Source organism: Lissotriton vulgaris, chromosome 12 (assembly GCF_964263255.1).
Source record: "Lissotriton vulgaris chromosome 12, aLisVul1.2, whole genome shotgun sequence".
In the NCBI taxonomy this organism is placed as follows: Eukaryota; Metazoa; Chordata; class Amphibia; order Caudata; family Salamandridae; genus Lissotriton; species Lissotriton vulgaris.
Genome location: NC_141700.1, coordinates 443,583,790 through 443,608,380, shown reverse-complemented (window position 1 = coordinate 443,608,380; position 24,591 = coordinate 443,583,790). Strand labels below are relative to the sequence as shown.

General features: G+C 32.5%; 21 non-coding genes across 21 annotated transcripts; all 21 read left to right on the top strand.

Moving 5' to 3' along the window:
- Window positions 1-111: 111 nt before the first annotated feature.
- Window positions 112-185, top strand: TRNAT-AGU (transfer RNA threonine (anticodon AGU)). Its single transcript has one exon. It is a non-coding gene; the product is annotated as a tRNA-Thr (tRNA).
- Window positions 186-622: 437 nt separating this feature from the next.
- Window positions 623-695, top strand: TRNAT-CGU (transfer RNA threonine (anticodon CGU)). Its single transcript has one exon. It is a non-coding gene; the product is annotated as a tRNA-Thr (tRNA).
- Window positions 696-1,640: 945 nt separating this feature from the next.
- TRNAT-CGU (transfer RNA threonine (anticodon CGU)) lies at window positions 1,641-1,713 on the top strand. Its single transcript has one exon. It is a non-coding gene; the product is annotated as a tRNA-Thr (tRNA).
- Window positions 1,714-2,148: 435 nt separating this feature from the next.
- On the top strand, window positions 2,149-2,223 carry TRNAT-AGU (transfer RNA threonine (anticodon AGU)). Its single transcript has one exon. It is a non-coding gene; the product is annotated as a tRNA-Thr (tRNA).
- Window positions 2,224-2,658: 435 nt separating this feature from the next.
- TRNAT-CGU (transfer RNA threonine (anticodon CGU)) lies at window positions 2,659-2,731 on the top strand. The gene has a single exon. It is a non-coding gene; the product is annotated as a tRNA-Thr (tRNA).
- A 945-nt stretch (window positions 2,732-3,676) lies between these two features.
- TRNAT-CGU (transfer RNA threonine (anticodon CGU)) lies at window positions 3,677-3,749 on the top strand. Its single transcript has one exon. It is a non-coding gene; the product is annotated as a tRNA-Thr (tRNA).
- Window positions 3,750-4,696: 947 nt separating this feature from the next.
- TRNAT-CGU (transfer RNA threonine (anticodon CGU)) lies at window positions 4,697-4,769 on the top strand. The gene has a single exon. It is a non-coding gene; the product is annotated as a tRNA-Thr (tRNA).
- A 435-nt stretch (window positions 4,770-5,204) lies between these two features.
- TRNAT-AGU (transfer RNA threonine (anticodon AGU)) lies at window positions 5,205-5,278 on the top strand. Its single transcript has one exon. It is a non-coding gene; the product is annotated as a tRNA-Thr (tRNA).
- Window positions 5,279-5,713: 435 nt separating this feature from the next.
- On the top strand, window positions 5,714-5,786 carry TRNAT-CGU (transfer RNA threonine (anticodon CGU)). Its single transcript has one exon. It is a non-coding gene; the product is annotated as a tRNA-Thr (tRNA).
- Window positions 5,787-8,771: 2,985 nt separating this feature from the next.
- Window positions 8,772-8,844, top strand: TRNAT-CGU (transfer RNA threonine (anticodon CGU)). Its single transcript has one exon. It is a non-coding gene; the product is annotated as a tRNA-Thr (tRNA).
- Window positions 8,845-9,278: 434 nt separating this feature from the next.
- TRNAT-AGU (transfer RNA threonine (anticodon AGU)) lies at window positions 9,279-9,352 on the top strand. Its single transcript has one exon. It is a non-coding gene; the product is annotated as a tRNA-Thr (tRNA).
- A 946-nt stretch (window positions 9,353-10,298) lies between these two features.
- Window positions 10,299-10,372, top strand: TRNAT-AGU (transfer RNA threonine (anticodon AGU)). The gene has a single exon. It is a non-coding gene; the product is annotated as a tRNA-Thr (tRNA).
- Window positions 10,373-10,803: 431 nt separating this feature from the next.
- TRNAT-CGU (transfer RNA threonine (anticodon CGU)) lies at window positions 10,804-10,876 on the top strand. The gene has a single exon. It is a non-coding gene; the product is annotated as a tRNA-Thr (tRNA).
- A 1,455-nt stretch (window positions 10,877-12,331) lies between these two features.
- TRNAT-UGU (transfer RNA threonine (anticodon UGU)) lies at window positions 12,332-12,405 on the top strand. The gene has a single exon. It is a non-coding gene; the product is annotated as a tRNA-Thr (tRNA).
- A 434-nt stretch (window positions 12,406-12,839) lies between these two features.
- TRNAT-CGU (transfer RNA threonine (anticodon CGU)) lies at window positions 12,840-12,912 on the top strand. Its single transcript has one exon. It is a non-coding gene; the product is annotated as a tRNA-Thr (tRNA).
- A 435-nt stretch (window positions 12,913-13,347) lies between these two features.
- Window positions 13,348-13,421, top strand: TRNAT-AGU (transfer RNA threonine (anticodon AGU)). The gene has a single exon. It is a non-coding gene; the product is annotated as a tRNA-Thr (tRNA).
- A 946-nt stretch (window positions 13,422-14,367) lies between these two features.
- Window positions 14,368-14,441, top strand: TRNAT-AGU (transfer RNA threonine (anticodon AGU)). The gene has a single exon. It is a non-coding gene; the product is annotated as a tRNA-Thr (tRNA).
- Window positions 14,442-15,383: 942 nt separating this feature from the next.
- TRNAT-AGU (transfer RNA threonine (anticodon AGU)) lies at window positions 15,384-15,457 on the top strand. The gene has a single exon. It is a non-coding gene; the product is annotated as a tRNA-Thr (tRNA).
- A 3,656-nt stretch (window positions 15,458-19,113) lies between these two features.
- Window positions 19,114-19,186, top strand: TRNAT-CGU (transfer RNA threonine (anticodon CGU)). The gene has a single exon. It is a non-coding gene; the product is annotated as a tRNA-Thr (tRNA).
- Window positions 19,187-22,681: 3,495 nt separating this feature from the next.
- On the top strand, window positions 22,682-22,755 carry TRNAT-AGU (transfer RNA threonine (anticodon AGU)). The gene has a single exon. It is a non-coding gene; the product is annotated as a tRNA-Thr (tRNA).
- Window positions 22,756-24,211: 1,456 nt separating this feature from the next.
- On the top strand, window positions 24,212-24,284 carry TRNAT-CGU (transfer RNA threonine (anticodon CGU)). The gene has a single exon. It is a non-coding gene; the product is annotated as a tRNA-Thr (tRNA).
- Window positions 24,285-24,591: the final 307 nt, after the last annotated feature.

The window sequence follows — 24,591 nt, the reverse complement described above, 5'->3', positions numbered from 1 at the left end:
TTAAGTGTTTGAGTAGAGAAGTGTGTGAACTTAGAAAAGAATATAAAAGTGAAAAAGCAATATTCTCTTGAACACCATAAAGAAAAGTGTTTCAAAATAAAGAATCAAGTGGGTGCTGTGGCTTAGCTGGTTAAAGCGCCTGTCTAGTAAATAGGAGATCCTGAGTTCAAATCTCAGCAGCGCCTTGCTTTTCTGATTGTTATATAACAAATCATTTTCATTAGGTCTTATTCCGATACAATTAAAATATAAAAGTCTGATTCATCTTACTGTTGAACAGATCATCTTTAACCTTATAAAAACCCAAGTATTTTCAAGATTATAGAATGAATACTGTTATTGAAAAATGAAAAAAATACATATCTATGAGAAAGATGTAGATGAAATGTCTACCTAGATTGGAGCAATATTATTACCTTCATGAAAAAAAATTGTAAAGAATTCAAGAAATGAAATTGGGTTTTATAGGAGTACCTGCTTATTAAAACATATTAATCCTTGCGTAGTGATTGAGTATCTTTTCGTGTTTAAGATTACAATACATATAAAGAAGAATTTATAGCAGAAAACACATTTTCATCATTAACAATAATTTCTTTATGCATTTTTTACTTTTACTGTTGGTGCTGTGGCTTAGTGGTTAAAGCTCCTGTCTCGTAAACAGGAAATCCTGAGTTCAATTCTCAGCAGCATTTAACTGTTTTCTCCATGCTTTCCGAATAATTTTCATCAAACAAGTGTTGAATACAATTTAAGTATAAACATCTGGTTCTATGAACTTAAGAATAAGTTATCTTAAAAATTAAATAAAATGCTTGGTATTGTGAAGATTTTTGTAGGAATGCATTGACTGAAATAGGGAAAAGAAAATGACAAAGAACAAGATAGAGGTGAATGATCACTCTATTGTTGAATTCAACTAATCCATTCTTCAGCAAGGTATATTTTAAAATGATATGAATAGGGTAAACTTCAAATTAGAGAGGTGTTTTTGAATAAGTGAAGAGTCTTCATTCATCTTAAGTGTTTGAGTAGAGAAGTGTGTGAACTTAGAAAAGAATATGAAAGTGAAAAAGCAATATTCTCTTGAACACCATAAAGAAAAGTGTTTCAAATTTAAGAATCAAGTGGGTGCTGTGGCTTAGCTGGTTAAAGCGCCTGTCTAGTAAACAGGAGATCCTGAGTTCAACTCTCAGCAGTCCCTTGCTTTTCTCATTGTTATATAACAAATCATTTTTATTAGGTCTTATTCCGATACCATTAAAATATAAAAGTCTGATTCATCTTACTGTTGAACAGATCATCGTAAACCTTATAAAAACACAAGTATTTTCAAGATTATAGAATGAATACTGTTATTGCCAAGTGAAAAAAAGACATATCTATGAGAAAGACGTAGATGAAATTTCTACCTAGATTTGAGCAATATTAATACCTTCATGATTTTTTTTTTAAAGGATTCAAGAAATGAAATTGAGTTTTATAAGAGTACCTGTTTATTAAAACATATTAATACTTGCGTAGTGATTGAGTATGTTTTCGTGTTTAAGATTACAATACATATAAAGAAGAATTTCTAGCAGGAAACACATTTTCATCATCAACAATAAATTATGTATGCATTTCTTTCTATTAACGTTGGTGCTGTGGCTTAGTGGTTAAAGCGCCTGTCTCGTAAACAGGATATCCTGAGTTCAAATCTCAGCTGCACCTAAATGTTTTCTCCATGCTTTCCGAATAATTTTCATCAAACAAATGTTGAATACAATTTAAGAATAAACATCTGGTTCTATGAACTTTAGAATAAGTTATCTTAAAAATTAAATAAAATGCTTGGTATTGTGAAGATTTTTGTAGGAATGCATTGACTGAAATAGGGAAAAGAAAATGACAAAGAACAAGATAGAGGTGAATGATCACTCTATTGTTGAATTCAACTAATCCATTCTTCAGCAAGGTATATTTTAAAATGATATGAATAGGGTAAACTTCAAATTAGAGAGGTGTTTTTGAATAAGTGAAGAGTCTTCATTCATCTTAAGTGTTTGAGTAGAGAAGTGTGTGAACTTAGAAAAGAATATAAAAGTGAAAAAGCAATATTCTCTTGAACACCATAAAGAAAAGTGTTTCAAATTTAAGAATCAAGTGGGTGCTGTGGCTTAGCTGGTTAAAAGCGCCTGTCTAGTAAACAGGAGATCCTGAGTTCAACTCTCAGCAGTGCCTTGCTTTTCTCATTGTTATATAACAAATCATTTTCATTAGGTCTTATTCCGATACAATTAAAATATAAAAGTCTGATTCATCTTACTGTTGAACAGATCATCTTAAACCTTATAAAAACACAAGTATTTTCAAGATTATAGAATGAATACTGTTATTGCAAAATGAAAAAAATACATATCTATGAGAAAGACGTAGATGAAATTTCTACCTAGATTTGAGCAATATTAATACCTTCATGATTTTTTTTTAAAGAATTCAAGAAATGAAATTGAGTTTTATAAGAGTACCTGTTTATCAAAACATATTAATACTTGCGTAGTGATTGAGTATGTTTTCGTGTTTAAGATTACAATACATATAAAGAAGAATTTATAGCAGGAAACACATTTTCATCATCAACAATAAATTATGTATGCATTTCATACTATTAACGTTGGTGCTGTGGCTTAGTGGTTAAAGCGCCTGTCTCGTAAACAGGAAATCCTGAGTTCAAATCTCAGCAGCACCTAAATGTTTTCTCCATGCTTTCCGAATAATTTTCATCAAACAAACGTTGAAAACAATTTAAGAATAAATATCTGGGTCTATGAACTTTAGAATAAGTTATCTTAAAAATTAAATAAAATGCTTGGTATTGTGAAGATTTTTGTAGGAATGCATTGACTGAAATAGGGAAAAGAAAATGACAAAGAACAAGATAGAGGTGAATGATCACTCTATTGTTGAATTCAACTAATCCATTCTTCAGCAAGGTATATTTTAAAATGATATGAATAGGGTAAACTTCAAATTAGAGAGGTGTTTTTGAATAAGTGAGGAGTCTTCATTCATCTTAAGTGTTTGAGTAGAGAAGTGTGTGAACTTAGAAAAGAATATGAAAGTGAAAAAGCAATATTCTCTTGAACACCATAAAGAAAAGTGTTTCAAATTTAAGAATCAAGTGGGTGCTGTGGCTTAGCTGGTTAAAGCGCCTATCTAGTTAACAGGAGATCCTGAGTTCAACTCTCAGCAGTGCCTTGCTTTTCTCATTGTTATATAACAAATCATTGTCATTAGGTCTTATTTCGATACAATTAAAATATAAAAGTCTGATTCATCTTACTGTTGAACAGATCATCTTAAACCTTATAAAAACACAAGTATTTTCAAGATTATAGAATGAATACTGTTATTGCCAAATGAAAAAAATACATATCTATGAGAAAGAAGTAGATGAAATTTCTACCTAGATTTGAGCAATATTAATACCTTCATGATTTTTTTTTTTTAAGAATTCAAGAAATGAAATTGAGTTTTATAAGAGTACCTGTTTATTAAAACATATTAATACTTGCGTAGTGATTGAGTTTTTTTCGTGTTTAAGATTAGAATACATATAAAGAAGAATTTATAGCAGGAAACACATTTTCATCATCAACAATAAATTATGTATGCATTTTTTACTGTTAACGTTGGTGCTGTGGCTTAGTGGTTAAAGCGCCTGTCTCGTAAACAGGAAATCCTGAGTTCAAATCTCAACAGCACCTAACTGTTTTCTCCATGCTTTCCGAATAATTTTCATCAAACAAATGTTGAATACAATTTAAGAATAAACATCTGGTTCTATGAACTTTAGAATAAGTTATCTTAAAAATTAAATAAAATGCTTGGTATTGAGAAGATTTTTGTAGGAATGCATTGACTGAAATAGGGAAAAGAAAATGACAAAGAACAAGATAGAGGTGAATGATCACTCTATTGTTGAATTCAACTAATCCATTCTTCAGCAAGGTATATTTTAAAATGATATGAATAGGGTAAGCTTCAAATTAGAGAGGTGTTTTTGAATAAGTGAAGAGTCTTCATTCATCTTAAGTGTTTGAGTAGAGAAGTGTGTGAACTTAGAAAAGAATATGAAAGTAAAAAAGCAATATTCTCTTGAACACCATAAAGAAAAGTGTTTCAAACTTAAGAATCAAGTGGGTGCTGTGGCTTAGCTGGTTAAAGCGCCTGTCTAGTAAACAGGAGATACTGAGTTCAGATCTCAGCAGCGCCTTGCTTTTCTCATTGTAATATATAACAAATCATTTTCATTAGGTCTTATTCCAATACAATTAAAATATAAAAGTCTGATTCATCTTACTGTTGAACAGATCATCTTTAACCTTATAAAAACCCAAGTATTTTCAAGATTATAGAATGAATAATGTTATTGCCAAATGAAAAAAATACATATCTATGAGAAAGACGTAGATGAAATTTCTACCTAGATTTGAGCAATATTAATACCTTCATGATTTTTTTTTTTTAAGAATTCAAGAAATGAAATTGAGTTTTATAAGAGTACCTGTTTATTAAAACATATTAATACTTGCGTAGTGATTGAGTTTTTTTCGTGTTTAAGATTAGAATACATATAAAGAAGAATTTATAGCAGGAAACACATTTTCATCATCAACAATAAATTATGTATGCATTTTTTACTATTAACGTTGGTGCTGTGGCTTAGTGGTTAAAGCGCCTGTCTCGTAAACAGGAAATCCTGAGTTCAAATCTCAGCTGCACCTAAATGTTTTCTCCATGCTTTCCGAATAATTTTCATCAAACAAATGTTGAATACAATTTAAGAATAAACATCTGGTTCTATGAACTTTAGAATAAGTTATCTTAAAAATTAAATAAAATGCTTGGTATTGTGAAGATTTTTGTAGGAATGCATTGACTGAAATAGGGAAAAGAAAATGACAAAGAACAAGATAGAGGTGAATGATCACTCTATTGTTGAATTCAACTAATCCATTCTTCAGCAAGGTATATTTTAAAATGATATGAATAGGGTAAACTTCAAATTAGAGAGGTGTTTTTGAATAAGTGAGGAGTCTTCATTCATCTTAAGTGTTTGAGTAGAGAAGTGTGTGAACTTAGAAAAGAATATGAAAGTGAAAAAGCAATATTCTCTTGAACACCATAAAGAAAAGTGTTTCAAATTTAAGAATCAAGTGGGTGCTGTGGCTTAGCTGGTTAAAGCGCCTGTCTAGTAAACAGGAGATCCTGAGTTCAACTCTCAGCAGTGCCTTGCTTTTCTCATTGTTATATAACAAATCATTGTCATTAGGTCTTATTCCGATACAATTAAAATATAAAAGTCTGATTCATCTTACTGTTGAACAGATCATCTTAAACCTTATAAAAACACAAGTATTTTCAAGATTATAGAATGAATACTGTTATTGCCAAATGAAAAAAATACATATCTATGAGAAAGACGTAGATGAAATTTCTACCTAGATTTGAGCAATATTAATACCTTCATGATTTTTTTTTTTTAAGAATTCAAGAAATGAAATTGAGTTTTATAAGAGTACCTGTTTATTAAAACATATTAATACTTGCGTAGTGATTGAGTTTTTTTCGTTTCAAGATTAGAATACATATAAAGAAGAATTTATAGCAGGAAACACATTTTCATCATCAACAATAAATTATGTATGCATTTTTTACTATTAACGTTGGTGCTGTGGCTTAGTGGTTAAAGCGCCTGTCTCGTAAACAGGAAATCCTGAGTTCAAATCTCAACAGCACCTAACTGTTTTCTCCATGCTTTCCGAATAATTTTCATCAAACAAATGTTGAATACAATTTAAGAATAAACATCTGGTTCTATGAACTTTAGAATAAGTTATCTTAAAAATTAAATAAAATGCTTGGTATTGAGAAGATTTTTGTAGGAATGCATTGACTGAAATAGGGAAAAGAAAATGACAAAGAACAAGATAGAGGTGAATGATCACTCTATTGTTGAATTCAACTAATCCATTCTTCAGCAAGGTATATTTTAAAATGATATGAATAGGGTAAGCTTCAAATTAGAGAGGTGTTTTTGAATAAGTGAAGAGTCTTCATTCATCTTAAGTGTTTGAGTAGAGAAGTGTGTGAACTTAGAAAAGAATATGAAAGTAAAAAAGCAATATTCTCTTGAACACCATAAAGAAAAGTGTTTCAAACTTAAGAATCAAGTGGGTGCTGTGGCTTAGCTGGTTAAAGCGCCTGTCTAGTAAACAGGAGATACTGAGTTCAGATCTCAGCAGCGCCTTGCTTTTCTCATTGTAATATATAACAAATCATTTTCATTAGGTCTTATTCCAATACAATTAAAATATAAAAGTCTGATTCATCTTACTGTTGAACAGATCATCTTTAACCTTATAAAAACCCAAGTATTTTCAAGATTATAGAATGAATATTGTTATTGCAAAATGAAAAAAATACATATCTATGAGAAAGACGTAGATGAAATGTCTACCTAGATTGGAGTAATATTATTACCTTCATGAAAAAAAATTGTAAAGAATTCAAGAAATGAAATTGGGTTTTATAAGAGTACCTGTTTATTAAAACATATTAATACTTGCGTAGTGATTGAGTATGTTTTCCTGTTCAAGATTACAATACATATAAAGAAGAATTTATAGCAGGAAACACATTTTCATCATCAACAATGAATAATTTATGCATTTCTTACTATTAACGTTGGTGCTGTGGCTTAGTGGTTAAAGCGCCTTTCTCGTAAACAGGAAATCCTGAGTTCAAATCTCAGCAGAACCTAACTGTTTTCTCCATGCTTTCCGAATAATTTACATCAAACAAATGTTGAATACAATTTAAGAATAAACATCTGGATCTATGAACTTTAGAATAAGTTATCTTAAACATTAAATAAAATGCTTGGTATTGTGAAGATTTTTGTAGGAATGCATTGACTGAAATAGGGAAAAGAAAATGACAAAGAACAAGATAGAGGTGAATGATCACTCTATTGTTGAATTCAACTAATCCATTCTTCAGCAAGGGATATTTTAAAATGATATGAATAGGGTAAACTTCAAATTAGAGAGGTGTTTTTGAATAAGTGAAGAGTCTTCATTCATCTTAAGTGTTTGAGTAGAGAAGTGTGTGAACTTAGAAAAGAATATGAAAGTGAAAAAGCAATATTCTCTTGAACACCATAAAGAAAAGTGTTTCAAAATAAAGAATCAAGTGGGAGCTGTGGCTTAGCTGGTTAAAGCGCCTGTCTAGTAAACAGGAGATCCTGAGTTCAACTCTGAGCAGTGCATTGCTTTTCTCATTGTTATATAACAAATCATTTTCATTAGGTCTTATTCCGATACAATTAAAATATAAAAGTCTGATTCATCTTACTGTTGAACAGATCATCTTTAACCTTATAAAAACCCAAGTATTTTCAAGATTATAGAATGAATAATGTTATTGCAAAATGAAAAAAATACATATCTATGAGAAAGACGTAGATGAAATGTCTACCTAGATTGGAGTAATATTATTACCTTCATGAAAAAAAATTGTAAAGAATTCAAGAAATGAAATTGGGTTTTATAAGAGTACCTGTTTATTAAAACATATTAATACTTGCGTAGTGATTGAGTATGTTTTCCTGTTTAAGATTACAATACATATAAAGAAGGATTTATAGCAGGAAACACATTTTCATCATCAACAATGAATAATTTATGCATTTCTTACTGTTAACGTTGGTGCTGTGGCTTAGTGGTTAAAGCGCCTTTCTCGTAAACAGGAAATCCTGAGTTCAAATCTCAGCAGAACCTAACTGTTTTCTCCATGCTTTCCGAATAATTTACATCAAACGCATGTTGAATACAATTTAAGAATAAACATCTGGATCTATGAACTTTAGAATAAGTTATCTTAAACATTAAATAAAATGCTTGGTATTGTGAAGATTTTTGTAGGAATGCATTGACTGAAATAGGGAAAAGAAAATGACAAAGAACAAGATAGAGGTGAATGATCACTCTATTGTTGAATTCAACTAATCCATTCTTAAGCAAGGGATATTTTAAATTGATATGAATAGGGTAAACTTCAAATTAGAGAGGTGTTTTTGAATAAGTGAAGAGTCTTCATTCATCTTAAGTGTTTGAGTAGAGAAGTGTGTGAACTTAGAAAAGAATATGAAAGTGAAAAAGCAATATTCTCTTGAACAACCTAAAGAAAAGTGTTTCAAATTTAAGAATCAAGTGGGTGCTGTGGCTTAGCTGGTTAAAGTGCCTGTCTAGTAAACAGGAGATCCTGAGTTCAACTCTGAGCAGTGCCTTGCTTTTCTCATTGTTATATAACAAATCATTTTCATTAGGTCTTATTCCGATACAATTAAAATATAAAAGTCTGATTCATCTTACTGTTGAACAGATCATCTTCAACCTTATAAAAACCCAAGTATTTTCAAGATTATAGAATGAATACTGTTATTGCAAAATGAAAAAAATACATATCTATGAGAAAGACGTAGATGAAATGTCTACCTAGATTGGAGCAATATTATTACCTTCATGAAAAAAATTGTAAAGAATTCAAGAAATTAAATTGGGTTTTATTAGAGTACCTGTTTATTAAAACATATTAATCCTTGCGTAGTGATTGAGTATCTTTTCGTGTTTAAGATTACAATACATATAAAGAAGAATTTATAGCAGAAAACACATTTTCATCATTAACAATAAATTCTTTATGCATTTTTTACTATTACTGTTGGTGCTGTGGCTTAGTGGTTAAAGCTCCTGTCTCGTAAACAGGAAATCCTGAGTTCAATTCTCAGCAGCATTTAACTGTTTTCTCCATGCTTTCCGAATAATTTCCATCAAACAAGTGTTGAATACAATTTAAGTATAAACATCTGGTTCTATGAACTTTAGAATAAGTTATCTTAAAAATTAAATAAAGTGCTTGGTATTGTGAGGATTTTTGTAGGAATGCATTGACTGAAATAGGGAAAAGAAAATGACAAAGAACAAGATAGAGGTGAATGATCACTCTATTGTTGAATTCAACTAATCCATTCTTCAGCAAGGTATATTTTAAAATGATATGAATAGGGTAAACTTCAAATTAGAGAGGTGTTTTTGAATAAGTGAAGAGTCTTCATTCATCTTAAGTTCATGAGTAGAGAAGTGTGTGAACTTAGAAAAGAATATAAAAGTGAAAAGCAATATTCTCTTGAACACCATAAAGAAAAGTGTTTCAAAATAAAGAATCAAGTGGGTGCTGTGGCTTAGCTGGTTAAAGCGCCTGTCTAGTAAATAGGAGATCCTGAGTTCAAATCTCAGCAGCGCCTTGCTTTTCTGATTGTTATATAACAAATCATTTTCATTAGGTCTTATTCCGATACAATTAAAATATAAAAGTCTGATTCATCTTACTGTTGAACAGATCATCTTTAACCTTATAAAAACCCAAGTATTTTCAAGATTATAGAATGAATACTGTTATTGAAAAATGAAAAAAATACATATCTATGAGAAAGACGTAGATGAAATGTCTACCTAGATTGGAGCAATATTATTACCTTCATGAAAAAAAAATTGTAAAGAATTCAAGAAATGAAATTGGGTTTTATAGGAGTACCTGCTTATTAAAACATATTAATCCTTGCGTAGTGATTGAGTATCTTTTCGTGTTTAAGATTACAATACATATAAAGAAGAATTTATAGCAGAAAACACATTTTCATCATTAACAATAATTTCTTCATGCATTTTGTACTGTTACTGTTGGTGCTGTGGCTTAGTGGTTAAAGCTCCTGTCCCGTAAACAGGAAATCCTGAGTTCCGTTCTCAGCAGCATTTAACTGTTTTCTCCATGCTTTCCGAATAATTTTCATCAAACAAGTGTTGAATACAATTTAAGAATAAACATCTGGTTCTATGAACTTTAGAATAAGTTATCTTAAAAATTAAATAAAATGCTTGGTATTGTGAAGATTTTTGTAGGAATGCATTGACTGAAATAGGGAAAAGAAAATGACAAAGAACAAGATAGAGGTGAATGATCACTCTATTGTTGAATTCAACTAATCCATTCTTCAGCAAGGTATATTTTAAAATGATATGAATAAGGTAAACTTCAAATTAGAGAGGTGTTTTTGAATAAGTGAAGAGTCTTCATTCATCTTAAGTGTTTGAGTAGAGAAGTGTGTGAACTTAGAAAAGAATATAAAAGTGTAAAAGCAATATTCTTTTGAACACCATAAAGAAAAGTGTTTCAAATTTAAGAATCAAGTGGGTGCTGTGGCTTAGCTGGTTAAAGCGCCTGTCTAGTAAACAGGAGATCCTGAGTTCAACTCTCAGCAGTGCCTTGCTTTTCTCATTGTATAACAAATCATTTTCATTAGGTCTTATTCCGATACAATTAAAATATAAAAGTCTGATTCATCTTACTGTTGAACAGATCATCTTAAACCTTATAAAAAACCAAGTATTTTCAAGATTATAGAATGAATACTGTTATTGCAAAATGAAAAAAATACATATCTATGAGAAAGACGTAGATGAAATTTCTACCTAGATTTGAGCAATATTAATACCTTCATGATTTTTTTTAAAGAATTCAAGAAATGAAATTGAGTTTTATAAGAGTACCTGTTTATCAAAACATATTAATACTTGCGTAGTGATTGAGTATGTTTTCGTGTTTAAGATTACAATACATATAAAGAAGAATTTATAGCAGGAAACACATTTTCATCATCAACAATAAATTGTGTATGCATTTCTTACTATTAACGTTGGTGCTGTGGCTTAGTGGTTAAAGCGTCTGTCTCGTAAACAGGAAATCCTGAGTTCAAATCTCAGCAGCACCTAAATGTTTTCTCCATGCTTTCCGAATAATTTTCATCAAACAAATGTTGAAAACAATTTAAGAATAAATATCTGGTTCTATGAATTTAGAATAAGTTATCTTAAAAATTAAATAAAATGCTTGGTATTGTGAAGATTTTTGTAGGAATGCATTGACTGAAATAGGGAAAAGAAAATGACAAAGAACAAGATAGAGGTGAATGATCACTCTATTGTTGAATTCAACTAATCCATTCTTCAGCAAGGTATATTTTAAAATGATATGAATAGGGTAAACTTCAAATTAGAGAGGTGTTTTTGAATAAGTGAGGAGTCTTCATTCATCTTAAGTGTTTGAGTAGAGAAGTGTGTGAACTTAGAAAAGAATATGAAAGTGAAAAAGCAATATTCTCTTGAACACCATAAAGAAAAGTGTTTCAAATTTAAGAATCAAGTGGGTGCTGTGGCACAGCTGGTTAAAGCGCCTGTCTAGTAAACAGGAGATCCTGAGTTCATCTCTCAGCAGTGCCTTGCATTTTCTCATTGTTATATAACAAATCATTTTCATTAGGTCTTATTCCAATACAATTAAAATATAAAAGTCTGATTCATCTTACTGTTGAACAGATCACCTTTAACCTTATAAAAACCCAGGTATTTTCAAGATTATAGAATGAATACTATTATTGCAAAATGAAAAAAAGTACATATCTATGAGAAAGACGTAGATGAAATGTCTACCAAGATTGGAGCAATATTATTACCTTCATGAAAAAAAATTGTAAAGAATTCAAGAAATGAAATTGGGTTTTATAAGAGTACCTGCTTATTAAAATATATGAATCCTTGCGTAGTGATTGAGTATCTTTTCGTGTTTAAGATTACAATACATATAAAGAAGAATTTATAGCAGAAAACACATTTTCATCATCAACAATAAATTATTTATGCATTTTTTACTATTACCGTTGGTGCTGTGGCTTAGTGGTTAAAGGTCCTATCTCGTAAACAGGAAATCCTGAGTTCAAATCTCAGCAGCATTTAACTGTTTTCTTCATGCTTTCCGAATAATTTTCATCAAACAAGTGATGAATACAATTTAAGTATAAACATCTGGTTCTATGAACTTTAGAATAAGTTATCTTAAAAATTAAATTAAATACTTGGTATTGTGAGGATTTTTGTAGGAATGCATTGATTGAAATAGGGAAAAGAAAATGACAAAGAACAAGATAGAGGTGAATGATCACTCTATTGTTGAATTCAACTAATCCATTCTTCAGCAAGGTATATTTTAAAATGATATGAATAGGGAAAACTTCAAATTAGAGAGGTGTTTTTGAATAAGTGAAGAGTCTTCATTCATCTTAAGTGTTTGAGTAGAGAAGTGTGTGAACTTAGAAAAGAATATGAAAGTGAAAAAGCAATATTCTCTTGAACACCATAAAGAAAAGTGTTTCAAATTTAAGAATCAAGTGGGTGCTGTGGCTTAGCTGGTTAAAGCGCCTGTCTTGTAAACAGGAGATCCTGAGTTCAACTCTCAGCAGTGCCTTGCTTTTCTCATTGTTATATAACAAATCATTTTCATTAGGTCTTATTCCGATACAATTAAAATATAAAAGTCTGATTCATCTTACTGTTGAACAGATCATCTTAAACCTTATAAAAACACAAGTATTTTCAAGATTATAGAATGAATACTGTTATTGCCAAATGAAAAAAATACATATCTATGAGAAAGACGTAGATGAAATTTCTACCTAGATTTGAGCAATATTAATACCTTCATGATTTTTTTTTTAAGAATTCAAGAAATGAAATTGAGTTTTATAAGAGTACCTGTTTATTAAAACATATTAATACTTGCGTAGTGATTGAGTTTTTTTCGTGTTTAAGATTAGAATACATATAAAGAAGAATTTATAGCAGGAAACACATTTTCATCATCAACAATAAATTATGTATGCATTTCTTACTATTAACGTTGGTGCTGTGGCTTAGTGGTTAAAGCGCCTGTCTCGTAAACAGGAAATCCTGAGTTCAAATCTCAACAGCACCTAACTGTTTTCTCCATGCTTTCCGAATAATTTTCATCAAACAAATGTTGAATACAATTTAAGAATAAACATCTGGTTCTATGAACTTTAGAATAAGTTATCTTAAAAATTAAATAAAATGCTTGGTATTGAGAAGATGTTTGTTGGAATGCATTGACTGAAATAGGGAAAAGAAAATGACAAAGAACAAGATACAGGTGAATGATCACTCTATTGTTGAATTCAACTAATCCATTCTTCAGCAAGGTATATTTTAAAATGATATGAATAGGGTAAGCTTCAAATTAGAGAGGTGTTTTTGAATAAGTGAAGAGTCTTCATTCATCTTGAGTGTTTGAGTAGAGAAGTGTGTGAACTTAGAAAAGAATATGAAAGTGAAAAAGCAATATTCTCTTGAACACCATAAAGAAAAGTGTTTCAAACTTAAGAATCAAGTGGGTGCTGTGGCTTAGCTGGTTAAAGCGCCTGTCTAGTAAACAGGAGATCCTGAGTTCAAATCTCAGCAGCGCCTTGCTTTTCTCATTGTAATATATAACAAATCATTTTCATTAGGTCTTATTCCAATACAATTAAAATATAAAAGTCTGATTCATCTTACTGTTGAACAGATCATCTTTAACCTTATAAAAACCCAAGTATTTTCAAGATTATAGAATGAATAATGTTATTGCAAAATGAAAAAAATACATATCTATGAGAAAGACGTAGATGAAATGTCTACCTAGATTGGAGTAATATTATTACCTTCATGAAAAAAATTGTAAAGAATTCAAGAAATGAAATTGGGTTTTATAAGAGTACCTATTTATTAAAACATATTAATACTTGCGTAGTGATTGAGTATGTTTTCCTGTTTAAGATTACAATACATATAAAGAAGAATTTATAGCAGGAAACACATTTTCATCATCAACAATGAATAATTTATGCATTTCTTACTATTAACGTTGGTGCTGTGGCTTAGTGGTTAAAGCGCCTTTCTCGTAAACAGGAAATCCTGAGTTCAAATCTCAGCAGAACCTAACTGTTTTCTCCATGCTTTCCGAATAATTTACATCAAACAAATGTTGAATACAATTTAAGAATAAACATCTGGATCTATGAACTTTAGAATAAGTTATCTTAAACATTAAATAAAATGCTTGGTATTGTGAAGATTTTTGTAGGAATGCATTGACTGAAATAGGGAAAAGAAAATGACAAAGAACTAGATAGAGGTGAATGATCACTCTATTGTTGAATTCAACTAATCCATTCTTCAGCAAGGTATATTTTAAAATGATATGAATAGGGAAAACTTCAAATTAGAGAGGTGTTTTTGAATAAGTGAAGAGTCTTCATTCATCTTAAGTGTTTGAGTAGAGAAGTGTGTGAACTTAGAAAAGAATATGAAAGTGAAAAAGCAATATTCTCTTGAACACCATAAAGAAAAGTGTTTCAAATTTAAGAATCAAGTGGGTGCTGTGGCTTAGCTGGTTAAAGCGCCTGTCTAGTAAACAGGAGATCCTGAGTTCAACTCTCAGCAGTGCCTTGCTTTTCTCATTGTTATATAACAAATCATTTTCATTAGGTCTTATTCCGATACAATTAAAATATAAAAGTCTGATTCATCTTACTGTTGAACAGATCATCTTAAACCTTATAAAAACACAAGTATTTTCAAGATTATAGAATGAATACTGTTATTGCCAAATGAAAAAAATACATATCTATGAGAAAGACGTAGATGAAATTTCTACCTAGATTTGAGCAATATTAATACCTTCATGATTTTTTTTTTAAGAATTCAAGAAATGAAATTGAGTTTTATAAGAGTACCTGTTTATTAAAACATATTAATACTTGCGTAGTGATTGAGTTTTTTTCGTGTTTAAGATTAGAATACATATAAAGAAGAATTTATAGCAGGAAACACATTTTCATCATCAACAATAAATTATGTATGCATTTCTTACTATTAACGTTGGTGCTGTGGCTTAGTAGTTAAAGCACCTGTCTCGTAAACAGGAAATCCTGAGTTCAAATCTCAACAGCACCTAACTGTTTTCTCCATGCTTTCCGAATAATTTTCATCAAACAAATGTTGAATACAATTTAAGAATAAACATCTGGTTCTATGAACTTTAGAATAAGTTATCTTAAAAATTAAATAAAATGCTTGGTATTGAGAAGATGTTTGTTGGAATGCATTGACTGAAATAGGGAAAAGAAAATGACAAAGAACAAGATAGAGGTGAATGATCACTCTATTGTTGAATTCAACTAATCCATTCTTCAGCAAGGTATATTTTAAAATGATATGATTAGGGTAAACTTCAAATTAGAGAGGTGTTTTTGAATAAGTGAAGAGTCTTCATTCATCTTAAGTGTTTGAGTAGAGAAGTGTGTGAACTTAGAAAAGAATATGAAAGTGAAAAAGCAATATTCTCTTGAACACCATAAAGAAAAGTGTTTCAAATTTAAGAATCAAGTGGGTGCTGTGGCTTAGCTGGTTAAAGCGCCTGTCTAGTAAACAGGAGACCCTGAGTTCAACTCTCAGCAGTGCCTTGCTTTTCTCATTGTTATATAACAAATCATTTTCATTAGGTCTTATTCCGATACAATTAAAATATAAAAGTCTGATTCATCTTACTGTTGAACCGCACCGACCATACAGGAGGTGGAATAGCTATCGTCCATAAGAAATTCATCCGCATCTCAACCAGCTCTGACGTCAACCTCGCCAACTCCGAACACCTTCACTTCCAGATCCACATCGACCCCAAGACAACTCTTAGAGGCACCCTCCTCTACAGACCACCAGGACCCCGCGCAAAATTCAGTGAAGACATCACGGACTTCATCACCCCACACGCGCTCCCCTCCAAAGACTACATCCTCCTGGGAGACCTCAACTTCCACCTCGAAAAGATCAACGACCGCAACACCGCCACCCTTTTAGACAACCTCGCCAACCTCGGACTTAAACAACTGGTCACCTTCCCCACCCACATCGCAGGTCACACACTCGACCCTATCTTCACCTCCAGCAACCACGTCTCCTTCAGCCACACTACGGATCTCCTCTGGACTGACCACAGCTGCGTTCACTTCACCTACAATAAGCCGAAACCCATCAACCACCCCCAACCAACTCTGCAAAGAAACTGGAACAAAATCACCTTCGACCAGATCTCCTCATCGCTTCTTCTAAACCCCCCAGACCTCTCTTCTAACGCCAACGAAGCCGCCTCCAACCTCACCCTTTGGTTATCCAACACCGCCAACTCCTTAGCACCACTGAAAAAACGTCATCACAAACTTGGCAACAAGAAGGCCTCATGGTTCAACGATGACCTCAAGAAATCCAAGAAACTGTGCCGCTCCCTTGAAAAGACCTGGAAAAAAGACCCATCCACCAGCAACAAGGATGCCTTCAAAAGCGCCATTCGTACTCACCACCAACTGATCCGAAAAGCCAAGAAAACAGCATTCAAGGACCGACTTGACAACAACGCCCACAACAGCAAGGAACTTTTCAACATCGTCAAGGAATTTTCCAACCCCTCGGCCAACTCCAACGACATCACCCTCTCTCAAACCCTCTGCGACTCCCTAGCCTCTTTCTTCCACAACAAGATTGCTGACATCCACAACAGCTTCGACAACCAACCCGGAAGCCAACCCACCCTACCATCTGCTGACCATCTTCCCCCCGTTAACACCCTTAACGCCTGGAACCAAATCTCCACTGAGGACACCATCCGCCTGATGAACTCCATCCACTCTGGATCCCCCACAGACCCATGCCCTCACCACATCTTCAACAAAGCAGACTCCGTCATAGCTCCGCACCTCCGAGACGTCATCAACTGCTCCTTCAACTCCGCCACCTTCCCGGAAGACTGGAAACACGCTGAACTCACCGCCCTTCTGAAAAAACCAACAGCAGACCCCACCGAACTCAAAAACTACCGCCCCATCTCGCTTCTTCCATTCCCGGCCAAAGTCATCGAGAAAGCTGTCAACAACCAGCTCGCCGCCTTCCTCGAAGCCAACAAATCACTCGACCCCTCACAATCTGGCTTCCGAGCCAAACACAGCACTGAGACCGCCCTCATCGCAGCAACAGACGACATTCGAACTCTACTGGACAACGGAGACACAGTCGCCCTCATCCTCCTCGACCTCTCTGCAGCCTTCGACACAGTCTGCCACAGCACCCTTTTACAACGCCTCAGTAACATTGGAAGCCAAGGAAAAGCACTAAAATGGATCACCTCGTTCCTCACCGGAAGAACCCAGAGAGTCCGCCTCCCACCATTCAAGTCCGAGGCCTCTGAAATCATCTGCGGCGTACCACAAGGATCCTCACTCAGCCCCACCCTCTTTAACGTATACATGAGCCCCCTTGCGGCCATCGCTCGCCAACACAATCTCAACATCATCTCCTACGCGGATGACACTCAACTGATCCTTTCTCTCACCAGGGACCCCAGCACCGCCAAAACTAACCTACACGAAGGAATGAAAGAAGTCGCAGAATGGATGAAACAAAGCCGTCTGAAACTGAACTCAGACAAAACAGAAGTCCTCATCTTAGGTACATCCCCCTCTGCTTGGGACGACTCCTGGTGGCCGGAAGCCCTCGGAAAAGCACCCATCCCGACAGACCACGCACGGAACCTAGGCGTCATCCTGGATTCTTCACTCTCAATGAACAGACAAGTCAGCGCCGTATCCTCTTCCTGCTTTAACATTCTTCGCATGCTCAGGAAAACATTCCGCTGGATCCCCTCCGAAACAAGGAAAACAGTCACCCATGCTCTGGTCACGAGCCGACTGGACTACGGAAACACCCTCTACGCAGGCACCACCGCTAAACTCCAGAAGAAACTCCAACGAATCCAAAACGCCTCAGCCAGGCTCATATTAGACATCCCACGCAACGAACACATCTCTGGTCACCTTAGAGACCTCCACTGGCTACCCGTCAATAAGAGGATCACTTTCCGACTGCTTACCCACGCACACAAATCACTCTACGACATCGGACCAGATTGCCTCAACTCTCGACTGTCCTTCTACACCCCCTCCCGCCAACTTCGCTCCTCCAGCCAAGCCTTCGCCACTGTACCTCGCATCAACAAGACCACCATGGGAGGCAGATCCTTCTCATACCTGGCTGCCAAAACATGGAACTCACTCCCCGCTTACCTTCGCCTCACCCAGAATCACCTAGCGTTCAGAAAGCAGCTTAAAACGTGGATATTTGACAAATAATCCTCCTCCCCTTTCCTTAGCGCCTTGAAACCCTCTGGGTATGTAGCGCGCTATACAAATTTTATGACTTATGACTTATGACTTAACAGATCATCTTAAACCTTATAAAAACACAAGTATTTTCAAGATTATAGAATGAATACTGTTATTGCCAAATGAAAAAAATACATATCTATGAGAAAGACGTAGATGAAATTTCTACCTAGATTTGAGCAATATTAATACCTTCATGATTTTTTTTTAAAGAATTCAAGAAATGAAATTGAGTTTTATAAGAGTACCTGTTTATTGAAACATATTAATACTTGCGTAGTGATTGAGTATGTTTTCGTGTTTAAGATTAGAATACATATAAAGAAGAATTTATAGCAGGAAACACATTTTCATCATCAACAATAAATTATGTATGCATTTCTTACTATTAACGTTGGTGCTGTGGCTTAGTGGTTAAAGCGCCTGTCTCGTAAACAGGAAATCCTGAGTTCAAATCTCAACAGCGCCTTGCTTTTCTTATTGTAATATATAACAAATCATTTTCATTAGTTCTTATTCCGATACAATTAAAATATAAAAGTCTGATTCATCTTACTGTTGAACAGATCATCTTTAACCTTATAAAAACCCAAGTATTTTCAAGATTATAGAATGCATAATGTTATTGCAAAATGAAAAAAATACATATCTATGAGAAAGACGTAGATGAAATGCCTACCTAGATTGGAGTAATATTATTACCTTCATGAAAAAAAATTGTAAAGAATTCAAGAAATGAAATTGGGTTTTATAAGAGTACCTGTTTATTAAAACATATTAATACTTGCGTAGTGATTGAGTATGTTTTCGTGTTTAAGATTACAATACATATAAAGAAGAATTTATAGCAGGAAACACATTTTCATCATCAACAATAAATTATGTATGCATTTCTTACTATTAACGTTGGTGCTGTGGCTTAGTGGTTAAAGCGCCTGTCTCGTAAACAGGAAATCCTGAGTTCAAATCTCAGCAGCACCTAAATGTTTTCTCCATGCTTTCCGAATAATTTTCATCAAACAAATGTTGAATACAATTTAAGAATAAACATCTGGTTCTATGAACTTTAGAATAAGTTATCTTAAACATTAAATAAAATGCTTGGTATTGTGAAGATTTTTGTAGGAATGCATTGACTGAAATAGGGAAAAGAAAATGACAAAGAACAAGATAGAGGTGAATGATCACTCTATTGTTGAATTCAACTAATCCATTCTTCAGCAAGGTATATTTTAAAATGATATGAATAAGGTAAACTTCAAATTAGAGAGGTGTTTTTGAATAAGTGAAGAGTCTTCATTCATCTTAAGTGTTTGAGTAGAGAAGTGTGTGAACTTAGAAAAGAATATGAAAGTGAAAAAGCAATATTCTCTTGAAAACCATAAAGAAAAGTGTTTCAAATTAAAGAATCAAGTGGGTGCTGTGGCTTAGCTGGTTAAAGCACCTGTCTAGTAAACAGGAGATCCTGAGTTCATCTCTCAGCAGTGCCTTGCTTTTCGCATTGTTATATAACAAATCATTTTCATTAGGTCTTATTCCGATACAATTAAAATATAAAAGTCTGATTCATCTTACTGTTGAACAGATCACCTTTAACCTTATAAAAACCCAGGTATTTTCAAGATTATAGAATGAATACTGTTATTGCAAAATGAAAAAAAGTACATATCTATGAGAAAGACGTAGATGAAATGTCTACCAAGATTGGAGCAATATTATTACCTTCATGATTTTTTTTTTAAAGAATTCAAGAAATGAAATTGGGTTTTATTAGAGTACCTGTTTATTAAAACATATGAATCCTTGTGAAGTGATTGAGTATCTTTTCGTGTTGAAGATTACAATACATATAAAGAAGAATTTATAGCAGAAAACACATTTTCATCATCAACAATAAATTATTTATGCATTTTTTACGATTACCGTTGGTGCTGTGGCTAAGTGGTTAAAGCTCCTATCTCGTAAACAGGAAATCCTGAGTTCAAATCTCAGCAGCATTTAACTGTTTTCTTCATGCTTTCCGAATAATTTTCATCAAACAAGTGTTGAATACAATTTAAGTATAAACATCTGGTTCTATGAACTTTAGAATAAGTTATCTTAAAAATGAAATAAAATGCGTTGGTATTGTGAAGATTTTTGTAGGAATGCATTGACTGAAATAGGGAAAAGAAAATGACAAAGAACAAGATAGAGGTGAATGATCACTCTATTGTGGAATTCAACAAATCCATTCTTCAGCAAGGAATATTTTAAAATGATATGAATAGGGTAAACTTCAAATTAGAGAGGTGTTTTTGAATAAGTGAAGAGTCTTCATTCATCTTAAGTGTTTGAGTAGAGAAGTGTGTGAACTTAGAAAAGAATATGAAAGTGAAAAAGCAATATTCTCTTGAACACCATAAAGAACAGTGTTTCAAATTTAAGAATCAAGTGGGTGCTGTGGCTTAGCTGGTTAAAGCGCCTGTCTAGTAAACAGGAGATCCTGAGTTCATCTCTCAGCAGTGCCTTGCTTTTCTCATTGTTATATAACAAATCATTTTCATTAGGTCTTATTCCGATACAATTAAAATATAAAAGTCTGATTCATCTTACTGTTGAACAGATCACCTTTAACCTTATAAAAACCCAGGTATTTTCAAGATTATAGAATGAATACTGTTATTGCAAAATGAAAAAAAGTACATATCTATGAGAAAGACGTAGATGAAATGTCTACCAAGATTGGAGCAATATTATTACCTTCATGAATTTTTTTTTTAAAGAATTCAAGAAATGAAATTGGGTTTTATAAGAGTACCTGTTTATTAAAACATATGAATCCTTGTGAAGTGATTGAGTATCTTTTCGTGTTTAAGATTACAATACATATAAAGAAGAATTTATAGCAGAAAACACATTTTCATCATCAACAATAAATTATTTATGCATTTTTTACTATTACCGTTGGTGCTGTGGCTAAGTGGTTAAAGCTCCTATCTCGTAAACAAGAAATCCTGAGTTCAAATCTCAGCAGCATTTAACTGTTTTCTTCATGCTTTCCGAATAATTTTCATCAAACAAGTGTTGAATACAATTTAAGTATAAACATCTGGTTCTATGAACTTTAGAATAAGTTATCTTAAAAATTAAATAAAATACTTGGTATTGTGAAGATTTTTGTAGGAATGCATTGATTGAAATAGGGAAAAGAAAATGACAAAGAACAAGATAGAGGTGAATGATCACTCTATTGTTGAATTCAACTAATCCATACTTCAGCAAGGTATATTTTAAAATGATATGAATAGGGTAAACTTCAAATTAGAGAGGTGTTTTTGAATAAGTGAAGAGTCTTCATTCATCTTAAGTTTATGAGTAGAGAAGTGTGTGAACTTAGAAAAGAATATGAAAGTGAAAAAGCATTATTCTCTTGAACACCATAAAGAAAAAGTTTTCAAAATTAAGAATCAAGTGGGTGCTGTGGCTTAGCTGGTTAAAACGCCTGTCTAGTAAACAGGAGATCCTGAGTTCAACTCTGAGCTGTGCCTTGCTTTTCTCATTGTTATATAACAAATCATTTTCATTAGGTCTTATTCCGATACAATTAAAATATAAAAGTCTGATTCATCTTACTGTTGAACAGATCATCTTAAACCTTATAAAAACACAAGTATTTTCAAGATTATAGAATGAATAATGTTATTGCCAAATAAAAAAAAGACATATCTATGAGAAAGACGTAGATGAAAATTCTACCTAGATTTGAGCAATATTAATACCTTCATGATTTTTTTTTTTAAAGAATTCAAGAAATGAAATTGAGTTTTATAAGAGTACCTTTTTATTCAAACATAATAATCCTTGCATAGTGATTGAGTATGTTTTCGTGTTTAAGATTACAATACATATAAAGAAGAATTTATAGCAGAAAACAAATTTTCATCATTAACAATAAATTCTTTATGCATTTCTTACTATCAACGTTGATGCTGTGGCTTAGTGGTTAAAGCGCCTGTCTCGTAATCAGGAAATCCTGAGTTCAAATCTCAACAGCATTTAACTCTTTTCTCCATGCTTTCCGAATAATTTTCATCAAACAAGTGTTGAATACAATTTAAGAATAAACATCTGGTTCTATGAACTTTAGAATAAGTTATCTTAAAAATGAAATAAAATGCGTTGGTATTGTGAAGATTTTTGTAGGAATGCATTGACTGAAATAGGGAAAAGAAAATGACAAAGAACAAGATAGAGGTGAATGATCACTCTATTGTGGAATTCAACAAATCCATTCTTCAGCAAGGAATATTTTAAAATGATATGAATAGGGTAAACTTCAAATTAGAGAGGTGTTTTTGAATAAGTGAGGAGTCTTCATTCATCTTAAGTGTTTGAGTAGAGAAGTGTGTGAACTTAGAAAAGAATATGAAAGTGAAAAAGCAATATTCTCTTGAACACCATAAAGAAAAGTGTTTCAAATTTAAGAATCAAGTGGGTGCAGTGGCTTAGCTGGTTAAAGCGCCTGTCTAGTAAACAGGAGATCCTGAGTTCAAATCTCAGCAGCGCCTTGCTTTTCTCATTGTTATATAACAAATCATTTTCATTAGGTCTTATTCCGATACAATTAAAATATAAAAGTCTGATTCATCTTACTGATGAACAGATCATCTTTAACCTTATAAAAACCCAAGTATTTTCAAGATTATAGAATGAATACTGTTATTGCAAAATGAAAAAAATACATATCTATGAGAAAGACGTTGATGAAATGTCTACCTAGATTGGAGCAATATTATTACCTTCATGAAAAAAATTGTAAAGAATCCAAGAAATGAAATTGGGTTTTATAAGAGTACCTGTTTTTTAAAACATATTAATACTTGCGTAGTGATTGAGTATGTTTTCGTGTTTAAGATTACAATACATATAAAGAAGAATTTATAGCAGGAAACACATTTTTATCATCAACAATAAATTATGTATGCATTTCTTACTATTAACGTTGGTGCTGTGGCTTAGTGGTGAAAGCGCCTGTCTCGTAAACAAGAAATCCTGAGTTCAAATCTCAGAAGCACCTAAATGTTTTCTCCATGCTTTCCGAATAATTTTCATCAAACAAATGTTGAATACAATTTAAGAATAAACATCTGGTTCTATGAACTTTAGAATAAGTTATCTTAAACATTAAATAAAATGCTTGGTATTGTGAAGATTTTTGTAGGAATGCATTGACTGAAATAGGGAAAAGAAAATGACAAAGAACAAGATAGAGGTGAATGATCACTCTATTGTTGAATTCAACTAATCCATTCTTCAGCAAGGTATATTTTAAAATGATATGAATAGGGTAAACTTCAAATTAGAGAGGTGTTTTTGAATAAGTGAAGAGTCTTCATTCATCTTAAGTGTTTGAGTAGAGAAGTGTGTGAACTTAGAAAAGAATATGAAAGTGAAAAAGCAATATTCTCTTGAAAACCATTAAGAAAAGTGTTTCAAATTTAAGAATCAAGTGGGTGCTGTGGCTTAGCTGGTTAAAGCACCTGTCTAGTAAACAGGAGATCCTGAGTTCATCTCTCAGCAGTGCCTTGCTTTTCTCATTGTTATATAACAAATCATTTTCATTAGGTCTTATTCCGATACAATTAAAATATAAAAGTCTGATTCATCTTACTGTTGAACAGATCACCTTTAACCTTATAAAAACCCAGGTATTTTCAAGATTATAGAATGAATACTGTTATTGCAAAATGAAAAAAAGTACATATCTATGAGAAAGACGTAGATGAAATGTCTACCAAGATTGGAGCAATATTATTACCTTCATGAAAAAAAATTGTAAAGAATTCAAGAAATGAAATTGGGTTTTATAAGAGTACCTGTTTATTAAAACATATGAATCCTTGTGAAGTGATTGAGTATCTTTTCGTGTTTAAGATTACAATACATATAAAGAAGAATTTATAGCAGGAAACACATTTTCATCATCAACAATAAATTATGTATGCATTTCTTACTATTAACATTGGTGCTGTGGCTTAGTGGTTAAAGCGCCTGTCTCGTAAACAGGAAATCCTGAGTTCAATTCTCAGCAGCACCTAACTGTTTTCTCCATGCTTTCTGAATAATTTTCATCAAACAAATGTTGAATACAATTTAAGAATAAACATCTGGTTCTATGAACTTTAGAATAAGTTATCTTAAAAATTAAATAAAATGCTTGGTATTGTGAAGATTTTTGAAGGAATGCATTGACTGAAATAGGGATAAGAAAATGACAAAGAACAAGATAGAGGTAAATGTTCACTCTATTGTTGAATTCAACTAATCCATTCTTCAGCAAGGTATATTTTAAAATGATATGAATAGAGTAAACTTCAAATTAGAGAGGTGTTTTTGAATAAGTG